Source organism: Chanodichthys erythropterus, chromosome 23, assembly GCF_024489055.1.
Source record: "Chanodichthys erythropterus isolate Z2021 chromosome 23, ASM2448905v1, whole genome shotgun sequence".
NCBI lineage: Eukaryota > Metazoa > Chordata > Actinopteri > Cypriniformes > Xenocyprididae > Chanodichthys > Chanodichthys erythropterus.
Window position 1 is genome coordinate 4551562 of NC_090243.1, and position 16608 is coordinate 4568169.

The following is a 16608-nucleotide window of genomic DNA, read 5'->3' on the forward strand; positions in this document are numbered from 1 at the left end:
AGGGTTGGGCCGATAGATGATGATATCATCCAAAACCATACAAAAAATCACGAGAATACTTTTTGTGCGGCAAAAAAAAACTAAACAAAATAAAGACTTTATTCTACAATACCTAGTGATGGGCGATTTCAAAACACTGCTTCGAAGCTTTACAAATCTTTTGTTTCGAATCAGTGGTTCGGAGCGTGTATCAAACTCCCAAAGTCACGTGAACCATTTAAATTTTGAAACACTTATGACGTAACGAAGACTTTACTTAAAATTATGTGACTTTCATGCTCTGAACCACTGATTCGATACAAAAGATTCGTAAAGCTCCGAAGCTTCATGAAGCAGTGTTTTGAAATCGCCCATCACTAGATATTGTTGAATAAGGTCATTATTTTGTTTTTGTTTTTTGGCACAAAAAGTATTCTCATCACTTCATAACATTAAGGTTGAACCACTGTAGTCACATGAACTTTTTAAATATGTTTTTAGTACCTTTCTGGGTATTTGAAAGTGTTAATTATCTTGCTGTCAATAGAGGCCTCGCTGAGCCATCGGATTTTATCAAAAATATCTTAATTTGTGCTCTGAAGATGAATGAAGGTCTTACAAGTGTGGAACGACATGAGGGTAATTAATGACAGAATTTTCTTTTTGGGTGAACCCTTTAATCACACTATATCACCCAGTGCAATGCATGCACCCCCAATGCGATTTCCCCGCAGATACTTCAAATATTTTAATTTCTAAAATTAATTAATTATTTTCTGATTAGGTAATAATAACATAATGAAGTTGTTTCCAATCACAATACAAATTACATTCAAAACAGTTAAATGAACATATTTTAAACAGTAAGGATTTTATTGTGGAAAAAACGCCAAATGAATTATAGGCTAGATCTCATGAGCTAAACCACTGATATTCAAATGGCACACCACGAGCACCATTTTACTGTTTCTAGTTGAAGTGAGCAGCGAGTCAAAACAGTGGTGCGGATCACACTACAAGCACTCAGGATCATTTGTGGTAATGATATGTCAGCGCTGTGTCCTCTAGTACTTTTATCTAAAACCAAACATGCTTCATTCAAGCCCTTTCAGCTCCAAGCGTTTTTAACCCCCATCGCCCAACCCTATACTCTAATTGGCTTTTTCATGGAGTGAAAGCATGCACTCTCAAGACATGTTTGTGTGTGTTATTTATTCAATGCTTCCTTAAGACTAATTAGTCATTGAATCCTTCAGACAAATCAACAAGTAGTTGTTTTGGAAAAAGTGTCGTTTTGCATTTCCTTACTATTATTGTGATAAAAATACTCGAAGGATTTTAACTGTTGAACAACCATTTAACACATTGACTTAACAAGTATAACATTTCTTTCGTCTGACACATGCCAAGGGAAAGACAATTTTCAAACATACCCAGAGGCCATGTAAATTCAGTTCATAGCTTGTATACCCATCACCTCTCCTAACCCCTACCCCCGGAAACTTTCCTTCCCCATTCACACTCCTTTAATATTTAATGAAGACAGCAGATTCACAAATGATGTTAGCCAGAATGCATGCTAGATCATATTGTCTCATCCAGCATCTCGTCCTTTGCTTGCTATCAATTACAACTTTGACTCCCAACTAAGTCATTTGCACTGGATTGGTAATTTGATTTCAGGAGCTCTCTCACTTGATTTCCCTTTGCCATTAATTTAATTTCACAGGCCCCCATCAGCAGATAGCACATGCTGAGACACCTATCTCCCAGAGCTAATCTCAGCAGCCTGGATTAAATTTGAGTGCGGAGGGCCATCGCTTCATCCCTCTGTCACCATGGCATTATGAGCGCCTTGTCATTCATCGTCGTTTGCATACTTGTGATACTTGTTATTTGTTTATCATTTTATTTATTATTAATACTTGGTTTTAGTTGTAAATATAAGTTCTGATGCTAAAAAGCTATTTGATGAGCCTTGTATCAAACCATTGTAAAAATAATAATAATAATAATAATAAAATAGTCTGTATGCACATTTGTAACCTCAAATCACATGGTGTATACTAAATTGCCCCTATTATGCTATTTTAAAGGTTCCTAGTTTTGTTTTGAAGGTCTCCTACTATAGTTTTACAGGCATCCAAGGTTAAAAAACACTTCAGTTTTCTCATAACATTGCACCTAATTTCTCAAAGAATCTGAAAACAGTTCGTTCAAAGATTCAGTCACTCCAAACCCCTCTTTTCCATGAGCCTACTCTGCTCTGATTGGTCAGAAGGCCCAGTCCGTTTACAGCATGTGTCGAAATTGAAACTCTTATTACCATATCTGAATTTCAGCTCCGGAGACTTCCTCGGTGCTTGATAGACATTGATGTGAACAATGGCAAAGTTTTTTTTTTTTTCCATATCAATTCCGATATGGAAGTCTTCATGCTTTTGAAGTGGATTCAAAGCACTGAAAATAACATATTCTCGACATTTCGACAACACAAACCAAAATCTTCCAGGCAATCAGCTACAACCACAGTGTTTTAGAGCGGGTCAAAGAATATGTCATTCGCAGGCAGCCAATGAAGACCATAAATGGCATTATGCAAATTTTTTACTTTGTTACATAGGTATGTAACAGGAAGTAAGATTGGAATTGCTGACGACTCATTTCAGCAGTTCAGAATCAAGACTTTTGTTTAGGAGAAAATAACGTTGTTGTGCACTTTGATCTTTATAACTTTGCAGACCTTTTACATTGACAAACAGCTATATTACACTGCATGCAAAGTAATATAAAAAAAAGCATAATAAGGGAACTTTAATATATCAGCTGATTAAAATTGTAATCAAATTATATGCTATTAATTAATATAACTTGCAGCAGTTGATTGTTTAAAATCATTAAATTAAAATAAAAGTTTTCTGCAATTTTTCATATTGTTTGCTATTTGCATATGCATCAGATGGACATCTTTGTCCATTTTGTTTTCAGTTTCTCACAAAATAATTAGAGTTTTTAAGGTACGGTTTAAGTTAAAAACAGTTAAATCGTGACAACTCTAAGTAGTTTTGGCATGTTAATGTTAATGTTTTTGGTCTTGAAGAATTAGACCTGCTATGCTTCTGCTGCAGAGCAATTATGGACTTGCTACTGCCAATAGATACACAGACATGCTGTTGTGAGCATGTAAGATATGCTGCTGCTGCAATAATAGACATCCTGTAGCAGATCTAGGCAGGCGGAGCTGGGGGAGGTGGAGGGTTTCAGAGGAACTCTGATAGCGGGCTGCAGGACTAGCCTACAGCGTACCCTGAACCAGACTGTTTTAATGTTGAGCAAAATCTCGTTGGCTACAGAATCAGCAGAGTCCAATCAGTTGTGTCATTTGGTAAAGGTGAGATAGGTCTTTACATGCAATATGCAAGCTATCAGTCTAAGTCAGTCTATCAGCCTATATCTGGAGTTTCATGACTGAATTAGATATTTAAACTATATGGCTGGCTCGTGTTCACTTACCTGCCTTCATTACTCTGTGAGCATTGTCACCTAATTAATATTTATGACCCAGGCTGAAAAGGTTTATAATGTTTACCCCCATTTTCAGATTGTTCCTATATGCAACTGAATTTAAAAATTACTGCACATAAACTTGCATGTTTCTAAGCATATGCAAACACTTAGTTGTTTTCGATGGACTGGATATTTTTGCTTACTCATGTCTAATCACAAATTAAGAAACCAGTCCCCTTTAGGCAGGCACAGTATGAAACTGAGCTACTGTCACCATCTCAGCATGTTGAATAAGAATTAGGGAAGCACAGCCTGAAGGATTGATTGAACTGTAGCCTCTGGAGGATGATTTTCAAGAAAAAAAAGAGAACAGTGATCTAATGAAGGGAATTAAGTGAACAGAGTCTATTTGTAAGAGCTCTTTATTCTGTTGTTGTCATCAAATTATATAGAAGTCAACGTTTTTTATCTCTTTACTTGAAATATGTCAAGGGTTAATTCACCCAAAAATGAAAATCCTGTCATTTATTACTCACCCTCATGTCGTTACACACCCTTAAGACCTTCGTTCCTTCGGAACACAAATTAAGATATTTTTGATAAAATCTGATGGCTCAGTGAGGCCTCCATCGACAGCAAGATAAATAACACGTTCAAAAGTTACTAAAGACATATTTAAAACAGCTCATGTGACTACAGTGGTTCAACCTTAAAGGAACACTCCACTTTTTTTGAAAATAGGCTCATTTTCCAACTCCCCTAGAGTTAAACAGTTGAGTTTTACCGTTTTCGAATCCATTCAGCCGATCTCCGGTTCTGGCGGTACCACTTTTAGCATAGCTTAGCATAGTTCATTGAATCTGATTAGACCGTTAGCATCACGCTTAAAAATGACCAAAGAGTTTTGATATTTTTCCTATTTAAAACTTGACTCTTCTGTAGTTAAATAGTGTACTAAGACCAACAGAAAATGAAAAGTTGCGATTTTCTAGGCTGATATGGCTAGGAACTATACTCTCATTCAGGCGTAATAATCAAGGAACTTTGCTGCCGTATCATGGCTGCAGCAGTGCAATGATATTACACAGCGTCTCTCACAAACGTCTCCATGGTTGCAAGGCACGTTCCCTGTGCAAGCAGGGGCTCACGGGCGCTGCGTAATATCATTGCACTGCTGCAGCCAAGTTCCTTGATTATTACGCCTGAATGAGAGTATAGTTCCTAGCCATATCAGCCTAGAAAATCGCAACTTTTCATTTTGTGTTGGTCTTAGTACACTATTTAACTACAGAAGAGTCAAGTTTTAAATAGGAAAAATATCAAAACTCTTTGGTCATTTTTAAGCGTGATGCTAACGGTCTAATCAGATTCAATGAACTATGCTAAGCTATGCTAAAAGTGGTACCGCCAGAACCGGAGATCGGCTGAATGGATTCAAAAACGGTAAAACTCAAATGTTTAACTCTAGGGGAGTTGGAAAATGAGCCTATTTTCAAAAAAAGTGGAGTGTTCCTTTAATGTTATGATGAGAATACTTTTTGTGTGCCAAAAAAACAAAATAATGACTTTATTCAACAATATCTAGTGATGGGCGATTTCAAATCACTGCTTCATGAAGCTTCGAAAGCTGCCAAAGTCACATGATTTCAGTAAATGAGGCTTTATAACGTCAAAAATGTTTTGAAACGTTTCGAATGGTTCACGTGACTTTGGCAGTTTAATACACGTTCCGAACCACTGATTCAAAACAGCAGATTTGTAAAGCTTCGAAGCTTCATGAAGCAGTGTTTTGAAATCGCCCATCACTAGATATTGTTGACTATTGTCGTCATTTTCTTATTTTGGTGCACAAAATGTATTCTCGTCGCTTCATAACATTAAGGTTGAACCACTGTAGTCACATGAACTGTGTTAAATATGTCTTTAGTAGCTTTCTAGGCATCTGAAAGTGTTGCTTATCTTGCTGTCAATGGAGGCCTCACTGAGCCATCAGGTTTTATCAAAAAATATCTTAATTTGTGTTCCTAAGATGAACGAAGGTCTTGTGTGGAATGACATGAAGTTGAGTAATTAATGACAGAATTTTCATTTTTGGGTGAACTAACCCTTTAAAGTATTATATGGTGGATCTATAAAGCTGCAATTTGTGGGTTAAAATGTATTATTAACACTTAAAAAGGTTAAATTTATGCAATGCAACTAAAATGGCTTAATGTAATGCACAAAAATGGCTTAATGTAATGCACATAAAACATATGTATGTATGTATGTATTTACTTGACTATTTGACATGTAGGCCTGAAACATGTCTTCTTTTCAATAATTTAGTGGACATACTCAATTTTAAAATGATTTTTAGTAATATTATGCTGTTAATGCCATTTTTTTCTTTGGTACAAAGAGGTAGTCTGCTCATAATGATGTCAGACTAGAGGAAAGTCATCTTATTGAGCCAAACTTCTAACCCTGAGAGTACATGACTGTTTTACAGACTAGCTGGATCATTGACTGCAGGCACCTCTGTCTATTTATAAGTCAGACTTCACAGAAAGCTGTTCCAAGGTGCAGGTAACTCATGTACCCGCACCATTAAAGGCTAACTAAAGATAATTGCATCTGTATATACTAAGAAAGCATTCCCTTTAGCACCGAAACGAATATAGTCTTGATTGCTAGGCTAATCTGCTGTAGTATCGCAACATTCCTTGGCGTCAATATGTAGGTCAGGCTAAATGCATTACAGAATCATTTGGGCGTTACGGAAATGAGATACCTCACAAAGTTGTGCTGTGGTACAAATTCAGTCCAATTATGAGAAAATACTTCTGTTTGTTTTTTTGTTTTTTTTCATGAAATGAGAAGAAAAATCATAGAAAATGCTTGTATTTGCATTAATATTTGCTGTGCGAATGTACCATTCATTTTCTGATGAGATGAGAGAAAGGGAGGTACCGGAGGAGGAAATATAGAGGCCCATCATGCTACCTTCCAAAAGAAGACCTCCCACCTACATCCCCCACCCTCAATAAATAAAAACAGACTAAACTACATTTGCGGCATAATAAGATGCAGTAATTAATGCCATCGATTCACATCCGTAAGGATCCCAACGTGGGAAATCCGATTACTTTTTATCACATTTCAAAACTCCAAGTTAGTTTCAGGAGCCGGTAACTTGGTTAGTGTTGGGCTGGAGCTGGAATGAGACGGCTGCTGAGCTTGATTGATGAGAATGCAGCAGGCAAGCTATTAAAAAACCAGTAGCTTTCATATCCCAGACAATGGCTATAAACATATTCTGAGAGCTGCATCCAAAATGACTCCTTTAGAGAGAGAAAACACTTCATCGCCGTAAACCCGCAGTTTATAGGATGTTCAATACATGAGTTCACAATATAACCGTCTTTGCTGTCACTCATGTCAATGACAAATAGATATTGTGTACATATAAATTATTCCTGTTGGCCTCTATTATTATTTGAAGATTGGGAATACTGAGTTCAGTGTAAAAGAAGCATTATGAATGGGCGAGTGATATTTTAATTATTTAGCAATCAAATGAGGTTCACATTTAATCACTTGACGATGATACAGGTTTGTTAGAGGCATTATGAGCCTTTTGTAAACAATATGATTGTATAATTATTCAGAGGCTGTGTAAACTCTAAATGTATTGTATTATCCTGGACAGAATTGTTATTCATGGACAAAATGAAAGGTGCACTGAAAAACATGTTAATGAGAGAAATGAAGCAATGAAAAAAATGAAAGGGGAAGATAGAATAGCTCAGTTATTGTTTTTATTCCAGGTGTTTCCTTTTGTTTATAAAAGCCCACATGTTCTGTTTGAGATTTATAAGACTATATTATATTTGATACATATAAAAAATAGATACATATTTAAAAGATTTTGAAGAGAAAAAAGGTCAACTTTAAAGTCAGTCTCAGTAGAACCTGAGGTTTAAAGGTGAGGTCACTTTAGTGAAATTTTGCAGACAAAAAGTCTATTGTCTATTGTTAGTAGTTTTGCGATGTAAGAAGTATTGCGTGAAGCTACTTTTAAACCAAACAGCTTTCGGTTAGTCAATGTGGGGAATTGTCACAAACTGCTCTGACACACACAGGTTGAGGATCCAAGTGCAGTTTTATTAGAATAACCCAAAATCATAATTCAAATAACAGGCAAGAGATCAAAAACACAGGACAAAGAATCCAAATTATGACTGAGACCAAATCACAGGAAACCAGGCAGATGATCGAATACCAAAGAGAGAGTGGTCAGAATTGAAGTGCGACACAAACAAGACTTCGCAAAGAATGACTGAAAACATAGGGCTTATAAAGGCAGGGTTAAAGAGTTAAGGTCATTGCACACTGAGTCCGAAATTCGCATGCGAAACTTTCGCACGTTAAAAAATAAATTTGACCACACGTTATGTCAATTGCGTTTGCACGCTGCCTCCGAAACTTTCGTCCGTCAAAAAAATATTCGGATCAGGTTCGATTTTCTGCGTTTTCCGCATCCGTTGCACGCATTTTGAGAGACGTTTTGACAATTGAGCCACCGTACGCGAACGCAAAAATCCAGAATACCATCTGACAAGTTGATCCACATCGTCTACAGCACAAATCAGTAGCACTGAATGACAAACAACGTGAGGAATACAAAGAAACCGAATATAAAGACATATTGTGCCAGTAGTAAAGCATCAAACAGAGCCACTGACATCCTGAAATAACTAATCTTTGAAACGCTCGGATAATCCCGCAGCTCCTTGATGAGGTGAATTCTCCTTTCTCTCTATGCAATCTCGGGATTGAATAGACCCAATATTTCCTCTTTCTCTTTTTAAGAAGAGAGGAGACAACTAATCGTGCTCACTGCTGCTTGAAGACTTCATTTTATATATGTTTTGCGATTTTTTTTTCGCAACACATTCATTAATATGCATCGGACTCAGTGTGCAAGGTCTCTGTGAGTGACACATTTTTAGGATTGCGAATACGAAAAAACGCATGCGAAAATTTCAGACTCAGTGTGCAAAGGCCTTTAGTTCACCCCAAAATTAAATTTCTGTCATTAATTACTCACCCTCATTTTGTTACAAACCTGTAAGACTTTTGTTCATCTTCGGAAAAAAGAAAAAAAGAATTTTTTGGTGACAGAATGCTATCAGATTCCCTTCCATGCCTTTGCAACTGACAGTTTGATGCTTCAAACAGTCCATAAAGAGATTGTAAAACGAATCCATATGAATCCAGAGGTTTAGTCCACATTTTCTGAAGAGGATCAATTGCATGTTATGATGAATAGATTTAATTTTCCACGCATGTAAATATTGATCAGCAAAGCTCAACCAAACCTCAATAATGCACAAGAACAAACCCCTTCCGGAAGCTCAAATGTGCTTTGTAACCAATGAGGTTCATTCTTGTGTGTTACACAGCACATTTGATCTTCCGGAAGAGGTTTGTTCTTGTGTGTTATTCAGGTTCGGTTGAGCTTCTGCTTAATTTCATATGAATTTATACAATGTAAAACGTACGAAAACGTGTTGTTTTTAGAAAAAAAAAAAAAAAAAAGTCAAGCTGTCAAACTCCTGGGGTCTCATTTATAAAGCGTGCTTATGCACAAAACAGGGCTGGAAACGTGCGTACGCCAGTTCCTGCGCAAAGGTTGTGATCTATAAAAACAAACTTGATGGGAGAATGTGCGCACCTTTAAGCAAACTTTGAGCCGTGCGTACGCACATTCTGGAGACAAAGTGATATGAATTGAGATAGTAGATGTGCTACTTTCGATCACTTTTCCAGTGAAACGCTGTTTTATGACAGCGAGGAGCGCTGGAAGCACAATAATTCCTCTTTAAACTAAACTGCAGATGTTATGACAAAATATGTTTTCGAGAATGACGATCAGTGATGCACACTTAACTTAGATATTATGGAAGACACTGCTGGATTCGGTGGTCAAACGGTCCGTTGTCCAGCTTGAATAGGTCCAATAATATCTTACTGTACAACCACAGCTGCATGTTCGTGTGAAGGATCTTCAAATAATTACCATTTGAAGGATATAATTTGAGGAAAATGGTAAGATTTGCACGTTTTCTTTTTTAAAATACTTTGTCAGTGACGCGCTGAGTCAGACAATTGTATTTACACTGCAATAAATAAGTAGTCCGATCTGTTTCCACTAAAAATAGCCTATAAACTTCCTAAAATATATGTTCACCTCATCAGCAAAACTGCATAAATTTGATTTGAATTGTTTAAAACTATTTAAATACTATGTGGCCAGTGGAAATGAATGAATCAACTCTATTCTAAAACCTTTATCTGAAGTATTTTATACAATTTTGTTTTTATGGATATTTTGATATATTTATTCTAAAACATAAAGAGGATATTGGATTATCTTTATCAACATAATGTGTGGCACAAATGGCATTTATAGTCCATATCTAATATTTTCCAATGTCTTGTACCTTTGACGGTGTTAACCATGGTGTCACGTGGTTGGGAACGTGTATGGAAATGATATGTAGATGAGGTTATGCATAGTAAAACTAGGCGTCGTAAGCTCCATATATGGTTATTTCGGGGAGGAGACAGGGTGGAGATCTACGTACGCACAATCTTCCGCTGACTGGGATTTATAAAGGGATTTGTGCGCCGGTTCTGGCGTACGCATGGTTTTATAAATCTGATTTTTTTTGTGCGTACGCAGAATCTAGCTTTTGCGCGTACGTACACTTTTAGTAGGGATCCTACGCACAGTTTTATAAATGAGACCCCTGGAGAGCCACAGCCCTGCAGAATTGAACTTCAACCATAATTGAATGCACCTGATCCAGCTAATCAAGTCCTTCAGGCTTGAAAACTATGGTTGCATCCGAAATTGCATACTCTCTTGAGTAGGTATTTATTTTGAATAAGTAATTACTTCACAACTGCTAAAAAAGTATGTTCTATACAGTATGAGTGTGTGTAGAATGAATGTAATCTGAACATACTACATTCGCCATGTGACCTACCAGCGTCAGTTGTCTCTTCACTTGCATTGATAAATCCTTTTCCATGGCCTTATGGGATAGTAAATTGTCCATTGTATGCACAGTTCAGAATGTTGCCGGAAGTAGTAGGGCATCCAGGTACTTTGTGCCCACTTACTGAAATGTGTCAGCACTCATGTAGTCAGCCAATCGGTTAAGAAATTGAAGAAAAGAACAAATAAATATATATAGCCTACTGCATAAAACCCGACATAACCAAAAATGATGCCATAGGTCACACGTATGTACTCTTAAGTTGTTCCGAAACCAGTTTTTTCTTACTCTAATACACTTATTTTAGTAAAAAAAAAAAAAAAGAATAGTATGGGTATGTAGGAATATTGCCTGTCATATTTTATGAAGCTTTAGCTGGACAGTAAGCACAGCAGTGCATTAATGAGGGTCAGAAACAGAAGCGAGACACTGTCATCCATTGCCCCAGAGTTTAACACACTTAAACTTATTCTCCTGCTGAATAACTTTAAGCACTGTAAGATGTCTATTTCTGTTTTGGAAGTTCATGACTGTTCAGCAGACTTTCTGAAGGATTCTGTTCCCCTCTACTTTTTTGTTGTTTTGACAGTGAAGAACCACAGATCCTCCCTATCCTACTGTCCTGCTTCCATTAACTTCCTCCACAAAATATTATCCTAGCCTCTCAAGGGAGGTCTGCAGAAAACGTGCTTTGGAAAATAGTGAGTACTCCTCCGGCAACAACAGCTGTTTGCAAATGATCAAGTCCTAGGGAAAGGATGGGTATAATATTTTATGGGTCGAATGGGATTGTTGGCTTTTCTTACCACTCTGTACTCCTTTATTTCATTAGCTACTACCTGTCTAGCTTATTTTCCTTTCGTTCTTTCTACCTCCTTTTGTATCTTCCTATGTTCCCTCTTGTTAGTCCATCACTAAATGGTTCCAGAAGAGTTAACACACACAGTTTATTCAGCACTAAAAACTATAGAGATTAGATGTGCCAGATTTTCCACACAGTGTGCAATGCAACAGTTTAATTAAGCTGAAAGCTATGTCATTTTTCAAGTATATGCAAATACATAAAGCATGTTGTTATGAACTCTCCATTTAGAGGAATATATTCTAGGTGATAAATCATGTGAGTGATGTTGAAATGCTGAGGGAGCGGGTCTACATAAGACGTTGTCCACAAATATGTTACAATTTCTACCAGTTTTTTTTTTTCTTTTTTTTTTTTTAATTAAAACTATTATGTTATACAGTGTAAACTGTTTTCTAAAAACAACAACAACAACAACAACAAAACTGCATAAAAATAAACTACTTAAAAAAATATCCTCCCACCTCAGAGGTCAACTGTATCCAGCAATTAAAATCATTCAAGAATGCTTTAATTTGGACATAATCTGTTGGACAGTTATTCCATTCATAGCCGTAAAAACTATTATTATTAACTAATTTTGATGACAATGTAATGTTTAGCTGTGTTCCACTATAAGTTTATGAATTTCTGGATTTAGTTCTAAATTGGCATCCCTGTTAAACATTAGTATAGTAACTTGTTTATATTTTCATATTATACATTTTATTTTTATTTACAATTTAATTATTTTATTTTTATGCATATTTAACGTTTATTGGTAGAAAATGGCAGAGAAACACATTTTAGTAACAAGGTTGCAAACCGTGTTAAAGGATTAGTTCACTTCAGAATTAAAATTTCCTGATAATTTACTCACCCCCATGTCATCCAAGATGTTCATGTCTTTCTTTCTTCAGTCGAAAAGAAATTAAGGTTTTTGAGGAAAACATTCCAAGATTTTTCTTCATATAGTGGACTTCAGTGGGGTTCAACGGGTTGAAAGTCCAAATTGCAGTTTCAGTGCAGCTTCAAAGGGCTCTACATGATCCCAGATGAGGAATAAGGGTCTTATCTAGCTAAATAATTGGTCTTTTTCTGAAAAAAATAAAAATGTATTTACTTTTTAACCACAAATGCTCATCTTGCACTAGCTCCGTGATCCACACGCATGACGTAATCATGTTGCAAAGGTCAGGTGTGACGTAGGCAGAAGTATGATCTGTACAAAGTGAACATGAAAACACTAAGTCGAACACCCTTTACAAAAAAAAAAAAATGAAAAAAAAAAGAAGGTAAAGCAATGATATCGGATGATTTTGAAGTTGGAGGAGAAAATTAGATGACGTTTTTCGTCATGCGTGACCTTTCAATGTAATGCGTGGTGCATCACAGAGCCGTGCAAGATGAGCATTTATGGGGTTTTTTTTAGAAAATGACCAATTGTTTTGCTAAATAAGACCCTTATTCTGCATCTGGGATCATGTAGAGCCCTTTAAAGCTGCACTGAAACTGCAATTTGGACCTTCAACCCGGTGAACTCCACTGAAGTCCACTATATTAGGAAAAATCCTGAAATGTTTTCCTCATAAACATTAATTTCTTTTTGACTGAAGAAAGAAAGACAGAAACATCTTGGATGACATTGGGGTCAGTAAATTCTCAGGAAATGTTAATTCAGAAGTGAACTAATCCTTTAATAGTGAATATAAAATTTAGTAGTTTGAGCGCCTGAGGTTGGCAACAAAAACTTTCACATTTTTAAACAAACAAGCAAACAAAAAACCCTCCTACTTTAACTGACCATTATTTGAAAAAAAAAATGTTTAAGAGTTACAAGCACTATTTTCTACCATAATTGTAGGAAATGCTGTAAGGTCAACATTACTGGGATGGCTTTCTTCAAATATGAAACATACTGCTTATCTGAACTATTTACCAGGTCAGGCTAACCAGGCTTGATATTGTGATGCACAGTTATGCCGTGTAACTCCCCCAACCAGAATACATTCTGTATGATATTTATTTTCTGTGTCAGTTAGGGTTGTTAGTGAAATTGTGTCTTTTGGTGTGATCTTATCATAGTCGTGCTTTTGTGAAAATCACTTGTGATACCCCGTGTTAAGTGGAGATATTGTTCTTGTAGGAAGCCGCTGTTTGTGGAGTCAAATTACGAAGGAGCGTCAATCTTTTCAAAGTTAATAAACGACAAAGTGTGTCCCTCCAACTTTTGAAAGTACCCTCAGCCTGCAAGAACACTTCTGATTAAATTAGACTCCCTTGATAGAACAAGTGAGACCAGGGTGACTATTTTTGTAGAGACTCCTGAGATTGTCATTTGCAGCTATCAACACTGTGTCAGTGGACCTTATGTGACGATCGTGCAACAAAATAACTTATTTTAGGTTGAGGGGATCAAGTATGGCAGCATTAAGAGTGTGTGTTTCAGGTGTGCATTGAAGACAAGGCACAAGCAGATGGCATCTGTGAATATGGCCTGGACTTGGCAAACAGAGCCACCTTCAGAGTGCGCACTGCCAGACACTGGTTCCAAGTATTAATTTAAACCATAGCTTCTGTTAGATGATCATTATACCTTTCTTAATGTTTTAGTTTTCTTACATCATGGAAACCAGGGTGTTAGAACTGTTAGGATCATCTGTGTGTCTCAGACTTTAATAATAAATTCCCATATTTATCTGTTTTAAATTAAAATATTTTATAAATCTACAACTTATTCCTTGATGTCAAAATTAAGAGTAAAATGTGATAATAGAAAACAGATGCTTTGAATTTTGTGCATATATCTATTGTGGTAAACAAATGGACTTGTTCAAAATAATACTTTTTAGCATTATAATTCAGAAAGGTAGATAAACATTTTAATTTAAAACAGCAAATAACCTTCACACCTTTCAGTTTTGCAAATACTGATCTTGATATGATAAATGGCAAAGCTTACAACAATGAAAGTATCTGAAAGGATGCAATTTAACTAAAACCAGAAATTTATGAAGTACGAAGGATTTTTGGAGGTGATTTTTCATCTCTTAACCCACAACATGTTTAGTGACCTGGCAACTTGTCGTGTTATGTCAGGTCTTCCTTCTCAAGAGGGTTTGCTGAAAAGAAAGGTCAGGAAAAGAGAGCTTATAAAAAGATGTGGACAGCTTCTAGCCTTCGGCTTGGCTTTAATTCCCACCAAACACACAGTCAGAGTCAGACAACACTTCTGATTTACTTCAGCAAGACTGAGCACTAGGTCTGAGTAAGATCTATGTGATTTGCTCAGTCGAGGGCTCTGACTAACCCAAGACCTGAACAGTGCCTCAGGTAAGCAACACAGGCTCTGCTCGCGCATGGTACTGTAGTGCCTTCGTTTGTATGTGTGTGTTTAAAAGTTCACATGATAATACTTTTAAGTCTGGCTGAATTTCTGTTTTTATTCCATTCTAACATGAATTTGTCTATGCGTTATTCAACATCACTTATTAAAGGCACAATATATAATATTTTTAAATTAAAATATCCAAAAACCACTAGAACAATGTTAAATATTTTGTTGTCTTGCGTACTTGCACTATCCCAAATTGGATACATTTATCAGCTCAACATGGTTAGTCTTATTGTTTGAATGCTCTACTCTTCACCACAATGGTAACCCTACAAAACTAACCAACATAACAGAACCCTCTGTAAATCCCAACATAACACAACATTAAACACTAACTTGTGTCTTTCTATGTTAATCTTGTGCAAAAACACACAAAATAACACTTAATTTCAACATTTGTTTTCCTTATTCAGGTTGAAGCAAATCATGCTGGGAATTAGAAATCTGCTGCAACTCAATCATATTAAGTTCAGCTTACTACAATACAATTTTGAGTTTGCTCAACTTTTTTATATAAAGTACAATGACCTTTCATTATTATTTGAGTGAAACAAACTCATTTCATTTAATTTCACTGTTCGGTTTTACAGTGCCACCAAGTGAACTGTTATAACATAATTTTCAACATACTCAAATGCATTTAATATGATTGATTTAACCAAAACAGAGCTGCATTACCCCACATACACAACGAAAAGAGCAGAAACGGCCAATTGCACCCGCGGCTCTTGGCCGCCCTGCTTCATACCACAGTAAGCTGTTTGATAAAGGGTCTAAAGTGCAAAGATATATATGCGTGTAGATATATGCATATAAACTTTGAAATAAAATGGCTTTGAAATGATCTCACAAAGATCTCACAAAGCCATTAACAATACCAAAAACAATATGGTATTTATACAGCACATTCTACAGTAAAAACTGCACAACCAGTAATAGTCATTTGGATGCTCCATTAAGTTTTGATTCAAAATTTGTTGAAGTAATTATTCAGAGGGGTCTTACAATGAAAATAATTAGTTTAAGCCTTAAATAGAGACTCTGATTGCAAACAAAATGGAGACGAAATTCTTGTCTGATTTTATGAAATCCTGAGTTGCTTAATTAACAAACAGACTTAAATGTTGCTGGTGTTTTCTGCTTATCACGGTTAACCAGATAGATAACACTTTTTTTCTATTATGAAAACATCCGATGCATCCACTCATCTTCTTTCCGTTTGCTTCACAATAACATGACCTGCTCGACATCCTGTAAGGATTTTAATGTTTTGACCTGCAGATAGCCCCATTTCATCTTTAGATCAGACCTTCTCCTTTCTTCTCCGTAAAGGGTCTCCCAGGTAATTATGCCTCCCTTTCCAAATAGCCCTGTTAATACTTATTTAGCACACATATTCTGTAATTAACAACACCCCCGCCTACTCAGTATCTTACTCAATTTGCAATCAAAGGCTGCCGTCTGCAAAGTTTTTAATTGTGCCCATGGCGATGATTTACGGTTGGTAATTACATTCCGTTTTACCCTCTATAATACCGGCAATATTCCCAGGTGCGCTCGAAGTTAGCGGTGCAAGTTAATTCGCCGCGTCCCATATATGAAATGAACAACACCCCGATAGCCTGTGTGCACGTTTCTCCCGCACGACAGCGGGCTGGTTAATATGCTCACCAATTATTTCCACTTTGAGCTTTTATAGCCCTCCAGTGGGGAGTTGGAAGACAGAAAGTGTGCCTTGCTATCGTAATACAGTACAATCAGATTACGTGGAACATCCTTAACACAGGGAAACACAGGAAGTATCTCATAACCAATAAATTGCTTCATTTTGAGATGAA